We start from the raw sequence: 16759 nt of genomic DNA on the forward strand, positions 1-16759 counted from the left end.
TGTATCAATCACCCTTTGGGTGAAGAAGTACTTCCTTTTATCTGTTCTAACCCGACTGCTCAGCAATTAAATGACTGCCCGTGAGTTCTTGTACTGTGAATAAGGGAGAAAGGGAATTCTTTCTCTATCCCATGCATAATCTTGTAAACCTCTATCATGCCAAACATCAGTTGTAATTTCTCCAAGCTAAAGAGCCCCAAGTCCTTTAATCTTTCTTCAAAGGGAAGATATTCCAGCCCTTTAATTATTCTAGTTGCACTTTTCTGTATGTTTTCCAATGCCATAATATCTTTTTTAAGGTGCGGTGACCAGAAATGTACACAATATTCTGAATGAGGATGCACCATCAATTTATACAGGAGCATTATGATACTGACTGATTTGTTTTCAATTCCCTTCCTCATAATCCCCATCATAGTGTTGGCCTTTTTTATTGCAGTCACACACTGTCTTGACATTTTCAGCGACACCAAGATCTCTCTCTTGGTCAGTCTCCACCAGTTCGGACCCCATCAACGTGTATTTATAGTTAGGATTTTTGGCCCCAATGTGCATTACTTTGCACTTGATCATGTTGAACCTCATTTGCCATATTGATGCCCACTCACCCAGCTTTGACAAATCCCTTTGGAAAACCTCCCAAACCTCCCTGGTTCTCACCACCCTGAACAATTTAGTGTCATCCACAAACTTAGCCACTTCACTGCTTACTCCCAACTCCAAATCATTAATGAACGTTAAAAAACAATGGACCCAGTACTGAGCCCTGTGGTATCCCATTGCTTACCATCCTCCACTCTGAAAATTGCCTATGTATACTCACTCTCTGTTTCCTATTTATTTACCAGTTTATGATCCACAAGAGGGCTTGTCCTTTTAAAAATGTAAAGGTAGTCCCCTGTGCAAGCACCAGTCGTTTTCGACTCTGGGGTGATGTTGCTTTCACAATGTTTTCACAGCAGACTTTTTACGGGGTTCTGGGAGTGCTCTCTCAGCTCCACCTACCTCACAGGGTGTCTGTTGTGGGGAGGGGAGGAGAAGGGAAAGGAGATTGTAAGCCATTCTGAGACACTTTTGGGTAGTACAGGGCAGGGTATTAATCAAATCTCCTCTTCCTCCTTCTCCTTCTCCTTTCTTTTCTTCTTTTCTCCCCCAAGACTCTTCCTAGGAAAAGTCTGGCTGAGTTGCGTGGTTGGAAACAGTTGTATGCTGGCTTGGTTGGAAACAGTTGTATGCTGGCTGCTGCCATCAGGTAGCAGTTGCACTGTCGCCGCCATCAGGATGGGCCCAGTTCCATGGTGGCCACAACCTGGATGAGCCATGTAGTCTGGGTAGTAGGATCACCAGTCATTGCCCGCATAAGGTTGCAAGCTCCAGTGTACTGGTTTGCAGGCTCCAAGTATCAGGTGCCAGAAGTCATGCAAGACAAGGTCATTCAGTCCAAGGTCAGGCAAGGAAGAGTTGTTCAGCTCAAGTCAGTGGTCCAGAAGTCAGGCAAGGCAGAGGTGGTGGCTTAGTGTCTATCATACGTGTTGCATACATGTCTCACACACTCCCTTGGCTGTTTTTATAGTGTCGTGTTTAAGGGTCATGCTTGCAGCCAGCTGCTCTTTTCTGTAGTTCTATTCTCAGTCTCCATCTGTGGTGCTCTAAGGGTGTGGGTGATACTAGTGGGCTGAAAACGAACAAATCAGGGCTGGAGGGTTGATGGCTCTGCACCAGCTGTTGGCTGTGAATCCTGACAAGCTTGCAGCTCATTTTCTGCTGGTCACCTTCTTCTGTTAACTCAAGGCTGGTTACACAGGACTCCTCTCCTATGAAGTCCTCATTATTGCTGAACCCTGGCTGACCTCTGACATCCAGGTTTAGAAATTTGGGATGGAGTTTGGGGAAGGTGGCATTTGGAGAGGGGGAATGGCCTTAACCAGAAGCAATGCCGTAGAGTTATTTTTCTCTGTCGTCTGGAGATCAGTTGTAATTCCAGGAGACTGGCAACCCAAAACCTGCAGGAGTTTGTGGGATTGGGGAAACATGGGTATAACAGCAGGGCTCATTTCCAGGGGGAATGCACAGGACAACGTTCCAGGAGAGAAGATACAAATTATTTATTTATTTTTTACCTTATAAGGCCATGCACATGGTGACGTTCTTTTAGTCTGTCTCTCCAGCTCTGCTGTTGCAGACTGCTGCAGCTTCACAGGCTACAGTATCAGCTAGCTCATATGAAATCTGGCCCCACCCCCTAAGCCCTATAAGGGCAGAGATTGAGTCCATGCTTGGAGTTTCTGCCTGCCTGGCAACCTGGCTGGACTTGCTATTGCTCGGTAAGTTGTGTGTGTGTGTGTGTGTGTGATTCCTGGACATCTTTGGATGGGGGAGAGGGGACTTCACCTGCATTGCAAGGCAAGGCCCAGGCTCACTTGCTCTGCTTTGCCTCAGTACACTGGCCTTGGGAGGAGAAGGGCTCCTCCATTGAAAGAGCGGGCATCGGCAGCGGTGGTGTGAAGGAGGGGGAGGGGGTGGGGACCTTGTACTTACATTGCAAGACAAGCCCCAGGCTGCTTGCTCTGCTCTGCCTTGGTGCACTTGCCTTTGGAGGAGAAGAAGTGGGCTGCTCCATAAGAAGCAAGTGCACCAAGGCTGAGCAGAGCAAGCAGTCTGGGGGTGGTGTGGAGGAGGGGGAGCACCTTCTGCTTACATTGCAAGGCAAGGTCTGGGCTACTTGTTATGTCTAGGTGCACTCTCCTTCTCCTCCACCAAAGGAGAGGACAGAGGGCCCCCCCTTTTTTGAAGGAAGTGGGCTGCCCTTTCTCGTCAAGAAATAGGTCTCTCTCCCTCTATAAAAGAGGCAGTCTCCAGTTGTTTCCTGGAGATTTCTCCACAAATCAGTTCAGTTCCCTAAAGGAGAGGATGGTGGGCTCCCCCCCCCCTTTATAAAGGAAGTGGGCTGCCCTGTCTGTCCAACAGAGATTATGGGAAGGGCATATAGTGCCCTTCTGTCCATCACAGCCTACCCAGAGCTTACAAGACAGTTGCTGAAGCAATGTGAAATGATAACGCAGAAACCATAAAAAGGAGCAGGGGGGGGGGGGGACCTGTGGTAAGCAGTAGGAGAAAAAGGCAGACTAAGGAAGCCCAGTCTTGATACTGGTAAAATAAAATTACAAAAACAAGAACAAAATCAGTGTAAGGCCATTTACTAGACCAATCAAATTAGTGCAAAATAAAATTAACCATGAAAAAAAGGTGTAAGCCAGAAAGTGGCAAGTCCCAGTCTGAGAAACCAGCCTAAACTTTTTGGACTCCTAAAAGACTCTCCAGAAAAGGGTTGTTTTCAAGAGCTGTTGCAAACTTAATAGCCAGATCATCTCCCTGGGATGTGGGCCATAAAAGTGTGCAATGCAGAGTGAGAAGCCTCTCACCTTCCTGCCACCTCTCCTTCCTTTCTCTATCTCCCCCTGCCTTCTGCTCCCATATTTTTTCTCCTCAAAAGTAGCTTGACAGGCCATGCATACCCTCTGGCTGGCATACATCCTTTGTCTTCTCATGGGGATTCCTCACCCCCCCCTCCACAGGAGGCAAAGAGCCAGTCAGTGGTGGCCAAGGCCAAGACCTCCCTCCCTACAAACTGTCTCAAGTCTCTCCTTCCTTCCTCCATCTATTCTCTCTATTCCCATCTCTTTCACTCTTTCCTCCTATCTGTCTCTCTCCCTCCCCTCCTCTATTTGTCTCAAAATGAGGGAGCTGTGGTGGCTGTTGAATGAATACAATGGGAGCACGGCTGTTTGTGACAGGTGAGCTGCTTTTGCTTTTCCAGTGACTGTGCTTCTGAATCTTGTATGTCAGAATAGGATCTCGGGAACAGACGCGGTTCAAAAACTTCAGGAAAGTAAGTGAAAGTTGGATTTTTGCTGTGGGATGTAGTTTTGATGGAAGTCTTTTCTTGCTGTTTTCTGTGTGATGCACACTGCTGTATCACGGTGCCGAGAGAGGGAGGACTTTGAAGAGTGAGATGCTTTCTGCAGCTCAGGCAATTTTTCTCCAGATTACCAGCTCTGAGTTGGGAAATACCTGGAGTTTTTTGGGATGGAGCCTTAGCAGTGGGTGTTGCCTTCTGACACACATCCAGTGATGTCAGGGGGTGTGACATATGTAAATAACTTTTGCAAATAAGTTATGCTAATGAGTTCTTGGAAAGCTTTTTCTATGAAATGACCCCTGTAAACAGCCAGATAGATTTTTCAGGTCTTCAAGCTGCAACGCACATATTTTTAATAGTGTAAGTTTTTGTAGCATTTCTTAATATCTTTTTATATCTTCAAAAAAAAAGGTTTGTTTACAAATAATATCAGGGCTATAATTATATCAGGGCCATAAAAAAGAAGCAAGTTTTTTTTTATCAATACCATTTATGCATTTAAGATCTACAGTACTGATTTATTAGTTTGTGATCATTGCTCATTTCATTTTGTGAAGCTGCCTATTACTGGTTTATTAAAGCCTCATTATGGTATTAAGCCTGAATGTCAATCTTGGTTCCAGTCCAGCCTCTGCCTCCTCTATTTAGTAATTACCAACATAAATAATATTGAATTGGAGTGAATTTGGGCCTTACTAATCAATAGAAAATTTACTTTAGACATCCTGTGCTTTGTCACTATTCCCAAAAGAGACATTTGTTAATCCAAACTTCCCAGGATGAAAAGAAATATATGCACATAGCTATTACATTATGTTAACCACTAGTTTATTTTTTTCATAAAGTAATAGAGTTCCTCTGACATATACAGATTAACTGGCAAATGCAAAAACAAATTATCACATTTAAGGAGTCTGCTTTCAGTAAGTTTATATATGTAAATGTCATGTTCAGAAAGGGAGGGCCATTTTTGAAAATGCAGGGAAAATGTGCTGAATGCAAAGTGCATTTGTATAGTGAATAGGGTTTTCTTTGTAGCAGGAACACCTTTGCATATTAGGCCACAGCCACCTGATATAGCCAATCCTCCAACATCTTACAGGGCTCTTAGTACAAGGCTCACCGTAAGTTCCAGGAGGACTGGCTACATCAGGAATGTGTAGCTTAATATGCAAAGGAGTTCCTGCTACAAAAAAAAGCCCTGATAGTAAATGTGTAAAGTATCAATGGGAACTCAGGCACCCAAAAAGTAGTTGCCACTGTTCGCTGTCTTTCTTCAAAATATATGAAAGTTATACATGCTCAGAATTTGGTCACCAAATGTTACAATTTGGCTATATTATCTCTGTATATACTTTTGTACAAAACAGTTCACAAATAGTTCACAAGCCCGTTTAGGCGGTGAGCTTATTTTGGCTTGCCCACGGAGCCTGATGGACCCAGTGCGGTTCCAGATGGCTCTACGGGATCCCTGGCCCCCTCGCGATTCTCTGGATGACCTAGTGGAGTCTTGGCTGAGCCGACTCTCTAGGGTCATTGAGGAGATCGCACCTCGGCGACCTCTGTGCCCTCGTTCTAAGTTAGCGCCGTGGTATAGCCTGGAGTTGTGGCTGATGAAACAGGGGCTCAGACAGCTAGAGAGGCAGTGGCAGCGTACTCGAGACAAAGCGTGTAGAACATCTTATAGAGAGTTTATGAGGTCCTATGAGATGGCAGTCAAAGCCACAAAGAAAGCTTACTTTGCGGCTAAGATTGCGTCTGCGACTTTGCACCCAGCACAATTGTTTAGCACAATTCGGACTCTTACAACACTGACACAGGGCTGGCCAAATCTTAGGGAATTGGATATTGGCTGTGAGGCTTTTGGGAACCTTTTTGCAAATAAGATCTCATTGCTCCATCACAACCTCCCCACCACACTTGATATAGTCTGTGAACTCGAGGCACTGTGCCGGTCTTCCGGACCAGCTTTGGAATGCTTTAAAACACTCAGCTTGGAGGAAGTTGACAGAATCCTCTTAACTGTGCGCCCAACAACATGCGATCTGGACCCTTGCCCTTCTTGCTAATTAAAGCTTGCCGGGGGGAGCTTAGATATCCTATATGGGATACTGTAAATAGATCCCTCATTGAGGGGCTTTTCCCAACATCTCTTAAAGAGGCCGTGGTCTGCCCCCTCTTGAAAAAACCTACATTGGTCCGGCCGAATTGGCATATTATCGGCCGGTCTCGAACTTACCCTTCTTGGGTAAAATTATTGAGAAAGCAGTAGCGCTACAGTTACAGAGTTTTCTGAAGAACGCTTCTATCCTAGATCCCCACCAGTCTGGCTTTCACCCAGGTCATGGGACCGAGACAGTACTGGTTGCCCTGGCGGACGACCTCCAGCGACATCTGGATCGAGGCAGCTTGGCGGTGCTGATGCTGTTAGACCTGCGTTCAATAACATCAGCTGCGTTCGATACGGTCGACCATCGGTTGCTGTCCTGACGCCTCGCTGATGCAGGGATTCAGGGGTTGGCATTGCAATGGCTTTCCTCTTTCCTGAAGGGTCGGGAACAAAGGGTGGCGATTGGGGGAGAGTTGTCCTGGAGGCATACGCTTAATTGTGGTGTGCCACAGGGGGAGTTGCGCTCCCCAATGTTGTTTAACATCTATATGCACCCAGCTCTATCTACTGATGGACGGCTGGTCTGACTGTGTCCCAGAAAATCTGGATCTGGCGCTGCAAGCTGTGGCTGGGTGGCTTAAGCTGAGCCGACTGAAGCTTATTCTGACAAAGACAGAGGTCCTTTGCCTGAGTCGTTGCGGTCTGGGCAGGGGAATCCCCTTACCAGCTTTTGACGGTGAGCCACTGACAACGGCACACTAGGTCAGAAGCTTGGGGGTGCTGCTGGAGCCTGCCTTGATAATGGAGGCCCAAATAGCAGCCACTGCTAAATCCACTTTTTATCTTAGGCAGGTGAGGCAGCTGGCCCCCTTCCTTGAGCGCAACAACCTGGCAACTGTGATCCATGCAATGGTCACCTTGAGGTTGGACTACTGTAATGCCCTGTACTTGGGGCTGCCCTTGTCTCGAACCCAGAAACTCCAGCTAGTGCAGAACGCAGCAGCCAGGCTGCTATTGGGGCTTCTCGTATGGGAGCACATATAGCCAGGGTTGCGGGAACTGCACTGGCTGCCAGTAGTATACCGGATTCGCTATAAGGTGCTGGTTATTACCTTTAAAGTCCCATATGGCCAAGGACCTGCTTACCTTGGGGACTGTCTCTCCCCACACACTCCCCAGACAGCACTTAGAACTGGAACCCAAAACCTACTAGTGATCCCTGGGCCGAGGGAGGCAAGACTAAAATCTACCAGAGAGAGGGCCTTCTCCGTAGCAGCCCTCTACTGGTGGAACTGGCTACCGGAGAAAGTGAGGGCCTTGTGGAACCTCGCCCAGTTCCGCAAGACCTGTGAAACCACACTCTTCAGGTTAACCTTTAACTGATCTAGAGTTACCGTCATAGTGGGAGAAAATGTAAGAATACTGAAGCCATCGGAAGCGAAACAACTACATATGATATCAGCACCAGATTGTTTTAATGATTGTATTAGTTATTGAATTTTAAATTGTTGTATTAATGTTATGCAATTTTTTTAATTGATTGTTTTCATTTTGTTGTTGTGAGTCACCCTGAGCCTACTCCGGCGGGGAGGGCGGGATATAAATAAAATAAAAATAAATAAATAAATAACTTGGATAAATGATATGGGACTGTGGTCTGAACTAAAGTGTATACCATACTGTAAGGAGGCTTTATGTAATTTTTCATACTGCTTAATGTGTTAATACTGATACTAAGATTTAGTTTGTTGTGGTAGTTCTAGACTTCTAAAATCCTAATGCAAATCCTGAATGTCCCATTTTGTTGATTGTTCTGATTCTGAGAGCCAGTTTGGTGTAGTGGTTAAGTGTGCAGACTCTTATCTGGGAGAACCGGGTTTGATTCCCCACTCCTCCACTTGCACCTGCTAGCATGGCCTTGGGTCAGCCATAGCTCTGGCAGAGGTTGTCCTTGAAAGGGCAGCTGCTGTGAGAGCCCTCTCAGCCCCACCTACCTCACAGGGTGTCTGTTGTGGGGGGAGAAGATATAGGAGATTGTAAGCCGCTCTGAGTCTCTGATTCAGAGAGAAGGGCGGGATATAAATCTGCAGTCTTCTTCTTCTTCTGATTCACTATGTGTAAACCACCTTGAGTCCCCATGAGAAAGGTGGACTACAGATAACATCAGGGTTTTTGTGTGTTTTTTTTTAAGCAGGAACGCACAGGAACACAGTTCCGGCTGGCGGGGTGTCAGGCGGTGTGGTTTAATATGCAAATGAATTCCTGTTGGGCTTTTCTACAAAAAAGCCCTGTGAGAATCTATGGTGACATCAGGGGGTGTGGCCTTAATATGAAAATGAATTCCTGCTGGGCTTTTTCTACAAAAAAGGCCCTGAATAACATAAACAACATTTGCATCTTTTTACATTATAGGAGCAGATTTTTTTTTTGTAACAGTCTCCCAAGTATGCAGACCAGTATGCAAACGTATTGTGAAACTAGGCTTTTCATCCTAGAGTTTCTTTTTTTATTTTCCGGTTTTAACAGAGATAATATTCTGTAAAAGTATCTATCTATCTATCTATCTATCTATCTATCTATCTATCTATCTATCTATCTATCTATCTATCTATCTATCTATCTGTCTGTCTGTCTGTCTGTCTGTCTGTCTGTCTGTCTGTCTGTCTGTCTGTCTGTCTGTCTGTCTGTCTGTCTGTCTGTCTATCTATCTATCTATCTATCTTCCCGCATTGGTCTTGTCAGCCACCAGCGAGCCTGCAGCAGACGTGGACTACTGCACCCTTCCTAAATCTTCGTTCGCGAAGTCAAGCCGATATATATATATATATATATATATATATATATATATATATATATATATATATATATATATATATATATATATATATCACTCAGACATAAGGAATACAATTTTTAAAAGGCTTGCTAATAGTATTTGATTCATTAACTATAATAAACTATTATAAAATTCAGAAGTACTTCAAATGTACCCGCTTTTACATATTAAATATATTATTTTATCTGTTTTAAAATAAGAAGTCAACGTAGTAGCAGTTTGCATCATACTGGGTGATGTATTTTACTAAGATATCACTTTTAGAAAACTGATTTATAGCATTAATTTTAGCTCACTTGGGAGATGCTTTACTTTGGAAAATGCTTATCATAATCAAAATGTAATTAAAATCCAAGCTAAAAAAAAATGCTCCTCACATTGCTAGTGATGATACCACTTAGCCATTAAATATATCTTTAAAGGTAACTATCAAAAGTGTTTATTGAAATCTAATTACATAGATGGTAAGTGTGCATTTCTCATGTAGCACTTGAAATAATCCTCAGTTGATTGGGTCTTTTTCCCATCAGGCTAATTTCATTCCTTAAAAACACAGTTTTATTTAATCTGTTGTAGAAGGTTTAACACACTCCATAGGATATCTAAAAGATCTAAAAGAACAATTTAATTAGAAGAGTATTTGATGCTCAAATGCAGATTTCAAATGCATATTATTTCCATTTTCACTGAAGAAATCACCCCATGGAATTTGATTGTATGCTAGAACTGCATTTGAAAGGAGAGGGTGAATATTTCACAAATTAAAGGGGGAGGATAAATCTGCATATGGGCAAACACAGTTGATTAATGGTGGCATATTAATCTTCATGTTCAAGTTCTTGGCCCCAGTGAAAAGACATGGATGCATAGCGGTATCTGCCAATGCCTGAGTGTCCAACAGATGGTCAGCACTGTCAGTTTTAACAGCACTTATAATCTGTTTAGAATGGATGGGAAATTGAACCAAAGCTCCTCCTTCTCGCCCATCTTTGTCATCAAGGACATTGCCAACCATCTGTTCTGGTTAATTCGGGTAGCTCCCAATCTAGTGTTTAAAACCGCATATTAAACTATATGTGTTGAAAGCAGGGACACTGTACTGGCAACCGTACGCTTACCAGTTTTGTGTCTGTGGCAGTACTAATGGCTTCCCAACCTTCAGGGAACATAGCCCTTCAAGGAAAAAAATAGCTGGGGAAATGAGCCTTCAAAACAGGACATAAACGTTATGTGCTAAGGGAACAGGACTTCTTCCCTTTATTTATTATAACAGTCTCCCATACAATTTCCAAATTCCTTTCAGTTTATGCTTTTCTTAGCAGGAAGGTATTCCACAGGTGCAGTTTTACCTGTATCTGAGCTATAGCAGCTCAGTGTCTTGTCCTCTTTTTTTTTGTTGACGGTGTTCATCACAGAACGAAGGAAAATGAGAGATCAGCTTCTGCTATATAAAGGCTGCACACAGAATACGAATAGACCATGCTCTGGTCAAAATCCAAAGTACACACAATGGCATACCTAGCCTATTTGCCGCCCATGGTAGATAACACCACCGTTTAGGGTGACTCTGTAGAGTTTTCAAGTCAAAGGACTTCAGAGGTGACTTACCATTGCCTGCCTCTGCGTCAGCACTACTGAGATTCTGCAATCAGGGGAGGCTGGGGCTATCCAGGTCAGAGATGATGACGAAGAAGAAGATATTGGATTTATATCCCGCCCTCCACTCCGAAGAATCTCAGAGCGGCTCACAATCTCCTTTCCTTTCCTCCCCCACAACAGACACCCTGTGAGGTAGATGAAGATATTGGATTTATATCCCGCCCTCCACTCCAAAGAGTCTCAAAGCGGCTCGCAATCTCCTTTCCCTTCCTCCCCCACAACAGACACCCTGTGAGGTAGATGAAGATATTGGATTTATATCCTGCCCTCCACTCCGAAGAGTCTCAGAGTGGCTCGCAATCTCCTTTCCCTTCCTCCCCCACAACAGACACCCTGTGAGGTAGATGAAGATATTGGATTTATATCCCGCCCTCCACTCCAAAGAGTCTCAAAGCGGCTCGCAATCTCCTTTCCCTTCCTCCCCCACAACAGACACCCTGTGAGGTAGATGAAGATATTGGATTTATATCCCGCCCTCCACTCCGAAGAGTCTCAGAGCGGCTCACAATCTCCCTTACCTTCCTCCCCCACAACAGACTCCCTGTGAGGTAGATGAAGATATTGGATTTATATCCTGCCCTCCACTCCGAAGAGTCTCAGAGCGGCTCGCAATCTCCTTTCCCTTCTTCCCCCACAACAGACACCCTGTGAGGTAGATGAAAATATTGGATTTATATCCCGCCCTCCACTCCAAAGAGTCTCAAAGCGGCTCGCAATCTCCTTTCCCTTCCTCCCCCACAACAGACACCCTGTGAGGTAGATGAAGATATTGGATTTATATCCCGCCCTCCACTCAGAAGAGTCTCAGAGCGGCTCACAATCTCCCTTACCTTCCTCCCCCACAACAGACTCCCTGTGAGGTAGATGAAGATATTGGATTTATATCCCGCCCTCCACTCCGAAGAGTCTCAGAGCGGCTCACAATCTCCTTTCCCTTCCTCCCCCACAACAGACACCCTGTGAGGTGGGTGGGGCTGGAGAGGGCTCTCACAGAGGAGAGCCAGTTTGGTGTAGTGGTTAAGTGTGCGGTCTCTTATCTGGGAGAACCGGGTTTGATTCCCCACTCCTCCACTTGCACCTGCTGGCATGGCCTTGGGTCAGCCATAGCTCTGGCAGAGGTTGTCCTTGAAAGGGCAGCTGCTGTGAGAGCCCTCTCCAGCCCCACCCACCTCACAGGGTGTCTGTTGTGGGGGAGGAAGGGAAAAAAGTGTCTGTTGTGGGGGAGGAAGGGAAAGGAGATTGTGAGCCGCTCTGAGACTCTTCGGAGTGGAGGGCAGGATATAATCCAATATCTTCTTCTTCTTTTTTCCAAAGGACTAAAGTAAAGCCAGAGAATCTCTGCTGTAGAAACTAAAGGTGTGTGTGTGTGGGGGGGGGCATTTTTGCAAGCTCAGCTGAGCCAGTGCCCAGCAAACACAGTGCCTTCTGTTAATATTAATAAAGGTTTGCTACTATAGTATTCTTAAATACATTCTGTCACTGAGCAGGACAGGGATGAGAAGGTCTTGAGACCAGGGGTCCTTTTGTAGAAAAGGAGGTGCTGGAGCTCATTAGCACAACTCATTTGCATATTCCACACACCCCTGACATCACCGGAAGGTGTACTAAATTATATCAGCTCAGTTTCTACCTTAAAATGCTTCTTAAATTATAATGGTCATAATAAAACCTTATTTCCATTGTACTTTTAAAATCACTTTCTCCTATGTGGCCACAGTGCCATCTCTCTGATTTATGTTTCGGTTATTTTTCCTTTTTTTGTGTGTGAGGGGAAATATTAGAAAGTTTGTTAAATCTTAGAGCTCAGCAAAATTCTCATAGGGGGCCTGAACAAGGGAGCCCAGAAACAAGAATTTGGGGGGAGGGCGTAAGGAAGAAAAGGCACAATAAAATCTAGAGGTTCCAGAGCTCCGCTCCTGTCCAAAATGAGGCCTGCCAATAAATGAAAATAAAGATTGGGGGGAAGAACATGGAAACATTAAGTGAAGGGAGACAGAAATGAATAAGAAGTGTGTGGGAAAGGGGGGGAAGAAATTAAGAGAGGGAAAGATAAGGACAGTGCCGTTTCAAACACCCTTTAAGAGCACAAGTGTAAAGTGATTATTATAATGATGCTAACAGACTGGAAAATTTGATGAAAGGAAACATTTTAATTGATGTCGACCTTTTTAGAAAAATGAATCAATTCTGAGATTTAAACATCTCTTTTTGCTTTCTTTATGTACATACACCCCCTTCATTATTTTTTTTTAAAAAAAATAGAAACTCAAAACAGGGAAAATGTTTGCTACAAAAAAGGATGCAATTCTGAAGACCTTAGGCTTGATGATAATACATAATGGAAAATAGGAAGACAACAAATATGTAATTTATGAATATAAGAATTTACTGAAGGGAGATGAATGACCTTGTAAAAAAATCTTCCATTATTGCTAGATGATGTGCTGGATAAATGTTCTTTTAGCCTTTCCAAGTGATAAAAGTATTTCTCATTCCCATGAAATTTATGAATATTAGAATTATCTCCAGAGATTTAATAATTTTACAGAGGCTATCCTGTCAAGTTTTATTTCTTTTGCTTTGTTGGGCCAGAATAGACATTTTGGCAGATATGGCAAAGTCTACTTGGTTGACTGGCATAATTTATGGATTTTAAAATTACTCACAATGGAAACAGGTTGTATATCTCTCCCTTGAACATGTAGAAGGTAAAGAAAAGAAGACGACATTGGATTTATATTCCGCTAACCACGCAGTCTCAGAGCAGCTCATAATTTTCTTTATCTTCCTGCTCCAGAACAAACACCCTGTGAGGTAGGCGGGGCTGAGAGAGCTCTCACAGAAGCTGCCTTTTCAAGGACAACTCCTGTGAGAGGTATGGCTGACCCAAGGCCATTCCAGCAGCTGCAAGTGGAGAAGTGGGGAATCCAACTCGGTTCTCCCAGATAAGAGTCCGTGCACTTAACCACTACACCAAACTAGCTGTACATTACTAAGGAGTTTTAGATGCTGTTTTATTTGAAACAGAAAAGATAAATGGAAAAGAAATTAGATTGAAATTAGATTGTATTTTTAAAACATCATCACAACTTGCAGTTGGTCCCCAGCCCTAAAGACATCCAGCTGTCCTTGACAACCTGGTGGAACTCTTTGCCAAACACCGTCAGGACCCTCTGGGGTTCCAAGGCAGAGATGCTCCACCAGGCTTTCGGTTGAGCAATGGCTTCCATCTAGCTGGCATCCTCCTCTACTATTTACACCTACTTTGAATCTACATATTTTGATCCACACTTATCTAGCAATGAAGCATGAGGAAAAGGAAAGCAGCTTAGCAGCCCCAAGTTGGAAAAGTCCTGGAGATTTGGGGACTGAGACTGATAAGGGCAGAGTTTAAGAGTCATATATGAACATATGAAGCTGCCTTACACTGAATCAGACCCTCGGTCCATCAAAGTCAGTCTTGTCTTCTCAGACTGGCAGCGGCTCTCCAGGGTCTCAAGCTGAGGATTTTCATACCTATTTGCCTGGACCCTTTTTTGGAGATGCCAGGGATTGAACCTGGGACCTTCTGCTTCCCAAGCAGATGCTCTACCACTGAGCCACCATCCCTCCTACATATGAAGCTGCCTTATACTGAATCAGACCCTCGGTCCATCAAAGTCAGTCTTGTCTTCTCAGACTGGCAGCGGCTCTCCAGAGTCTCAAGCTGAGGTTTTTCACACCTATTTGCCTGGACTCTTTTGTTGGAGATGCCGGGGATTGAACCTGGGACCTTCTGCTTCCCAAGCAGATGCTCTACCACTGAGCCACCGTCCCTCCCCTGCTCTCCAGGGTCTCAAGCTGAGGCTTTTCACACCTATTTGCCTGGACTCTTTTTTGGAGATGCCAGGGATTGAACCTGGGACCTTCTGCTTCCCAAGGAGATGCTCTACCACTGAGCCACCGTCCCTCCCCTGCTCTCCAGGGTTTCAAGCTGAGGTTTTTCACACCTATTTGCCTGGACTCTTTTTTGGAGATGCCGGGGATTGAACCTGGGACCTTCTGCTTCCCAAGCAGATGCTCTACCACTGAGCCACCGTCCCTCCCCTGCTCTCCAGGGTCTCAAGCTGAGGTTTTTCACACCTATTTGCCTGGACTCTTTTTTGGAGATGCCGGGGATTGAACCTGGGACCTTCTGCTTCCCAAGCAGATGCTCTACCACTGAGCCACCATCCCTCCCCTGCTCTCCAGGGTCTCAAGCTGAGGTTTTTCACACCTATTTGCCTGGACCCTTTTTTGGAGATGCCAGGGATTGAACCTGGGACCTTCTGCTTCTCAAGCAGATGCTCTACCACTGAGCCACCGTCCCTCCTCAGTCTTCCCCCCCATTTACAGACCCTCATGGGGGGGGGTAGGGACAGGGGCATGGGGGAGTTGCGTGGGATGACAAAAACCCCAGCACTGCCTCTCCGTCCATGGAAAAACTGTTTTCCAGGAAAGCAGTCCCTGGTGCCAAAAAGGTTGGGAAGCACTGGAATAGCATACAGTCCACCTTCCAAAGCAGTTATTTTCTCCAGGATGGGGAGAGAAATCTGTTGTCTGGAATTCAGTTCTGATCCCAGGAGCTCTTCAGGCTCCACCTGGAGGCTGGTGACCCTAGGCTTGGCGTCATCCTCTGAGTTACTTGATGCCACCCAGCTGGAATGACTTAACTAGGCCCGGCTGCTTGCTCCTGTTCAGCAACAGTCCATGACAGCCAATGTGAATTAGCAGTTGCCAACTCCAGGTTGGGAAATTCCTGGAGATTTGATGGGTGGGGCCTGGAGAGGGTAAGTTTGAGAAAGGGTGAGACCTCAGCCAGTTATCATGGCATAGAACCCATTCTCAAAATTAGCCCTTTCTCTCTGGAAGTGCCATTGTTGCCAATCTCCAGGTGAGCAGGGAAAAAGCACTAAAGCGTCCACGATAAACCAGCCTCAAGAATAATAATTAATATGCAAAACATAGAAATCTTGTGCAGCAAATATTACAGAGGCGCAATAGTATCACATCCAAGTCTCATTAGTTTGAATTTACGACGAGCGTTCTTGTTTTTTTGTAGAAAGGGGTCGGAATGTGATGGCCGTTGTTATCCTGCAGAAAGGATTGCGCTGTTGCCATGTATAATATTGTAAAAGATACTGAAGCTTGTAAAAGCCACATGTGAAACAAGGCCATATGCGCATCCCTGTTGCATCAATCTGCCTTGCTGTCGTTATGATCTACACCAGTTACTTCTAAAGAAGGATTGGAGTGTTGGACTCTGTTTTCACGGCTTATCTTATCACATTCCAACCCCTTTCCACAAAAACAAGAACTCTCATCGTAAATTTGAACTAATGGGACTTGGATGTGATACCATTGCACCTTTGTAACGTTTACTGCACACGGTCTTTATGTTATGTATATGAATAGAAATGAATTATTCTTGAGGCTGGTTTATCTTGGATGCTTTAGTGCTTTTTTTCCTGCTCCATTTCCCACGTTACTCTTTTTGGGTTGCTCCAATTTCCAGGTGAGGGTTGTCATTATACCCTGCTGAGGTCGCTTGCTTCCTGCTTTTGTCCCCATTGTGGAGAAAGACTGTACTTTTACTAGGTAGATGCTGCAGGGAGGGGGGGGGAGATGAAAAACTAAAATCAGATAAATTCCCCTACAGAAAATATCTGCCTTGAGGTGCATACTCTATAACACAACCAGGCCAGGCCAATAAAAATAAATCAGGCCACAAGCTCACGCTGATGCTAGACACCATAAGGCTGGATATGACAGGAAGAGGTGGCAACAATGCACTGCAAACAAAAGGAATGATGTGCTTCAGTGTCTGTATGACCGTCATCATGATCCTTCTGCACACCTTCCCCCCATTATTCTTCCTTTTCTGCATTGTGGATCTGTTTCAGGACTTTGAGCCACCACAGACACCGGGACACACACACACATATGTGGGGGTGGAGATGGAATGCCGGTGTCTGTTTCAGCTGCAGGGTGGGTGGGAAGACAACAAGGGTAAGGAGCAGTGTTCCCTCTAAGCTGAATTAGCATGAGCTAGCTCACAGATTTTTAGCCTTCAGCTCACACCTTTTTGTCTTAGCTCAGGAAAAATAGCCCCAGAGCACAATAATTTATGCAGCAGCTCACAGCTTTAATGTCAGTAGCTCACAAAGTAGAATTTTTGCTCACAGGACTCCACAGCTTAGAGGGAACATTGGTGAGG

At 44.8% G+C, this 16759-nt stretch overlaps 1 protein-coding gene and 1 non-coding gene across 2 annotated transcripts in view; both read right to left on the bottom strand.

Annotated features, from left to right (window-relative positions):
* The window catches only part of TENM2 (teneurin transmembrane protein 2), a 1752117-nt gene that overhangs the window by 1241938 nt on the left and 493420 nt on the right, over positions 1–16759 (bottom strand). The window lies entirely within an intron of this gene.
* TRNAL-GAG (transfer RNA leucine (anticodon GAG)) lies at positions 14801–14867 on the bottom strand. The gene has a single exon. It is a non-coding gene; the product is annotated as a tRNA-Leu (tRNA).

This window comes from Heteronotia binoei, chromosome 5, assembly GCF_032191835.1.
Source record: "Heteronotia binoei isolate CCM8104 ecotype False Entrance Well chromosome 5, APGP_CSIRO_Hbin_v1, whole genome shotgun sequence".
Classification (NCBI taxonomy): Eukaryota; Metazoa; Chordata; class Lepidosauria; order Squamata; family Gekkonidae; genus Heteronotia; species Heteronotia binoei.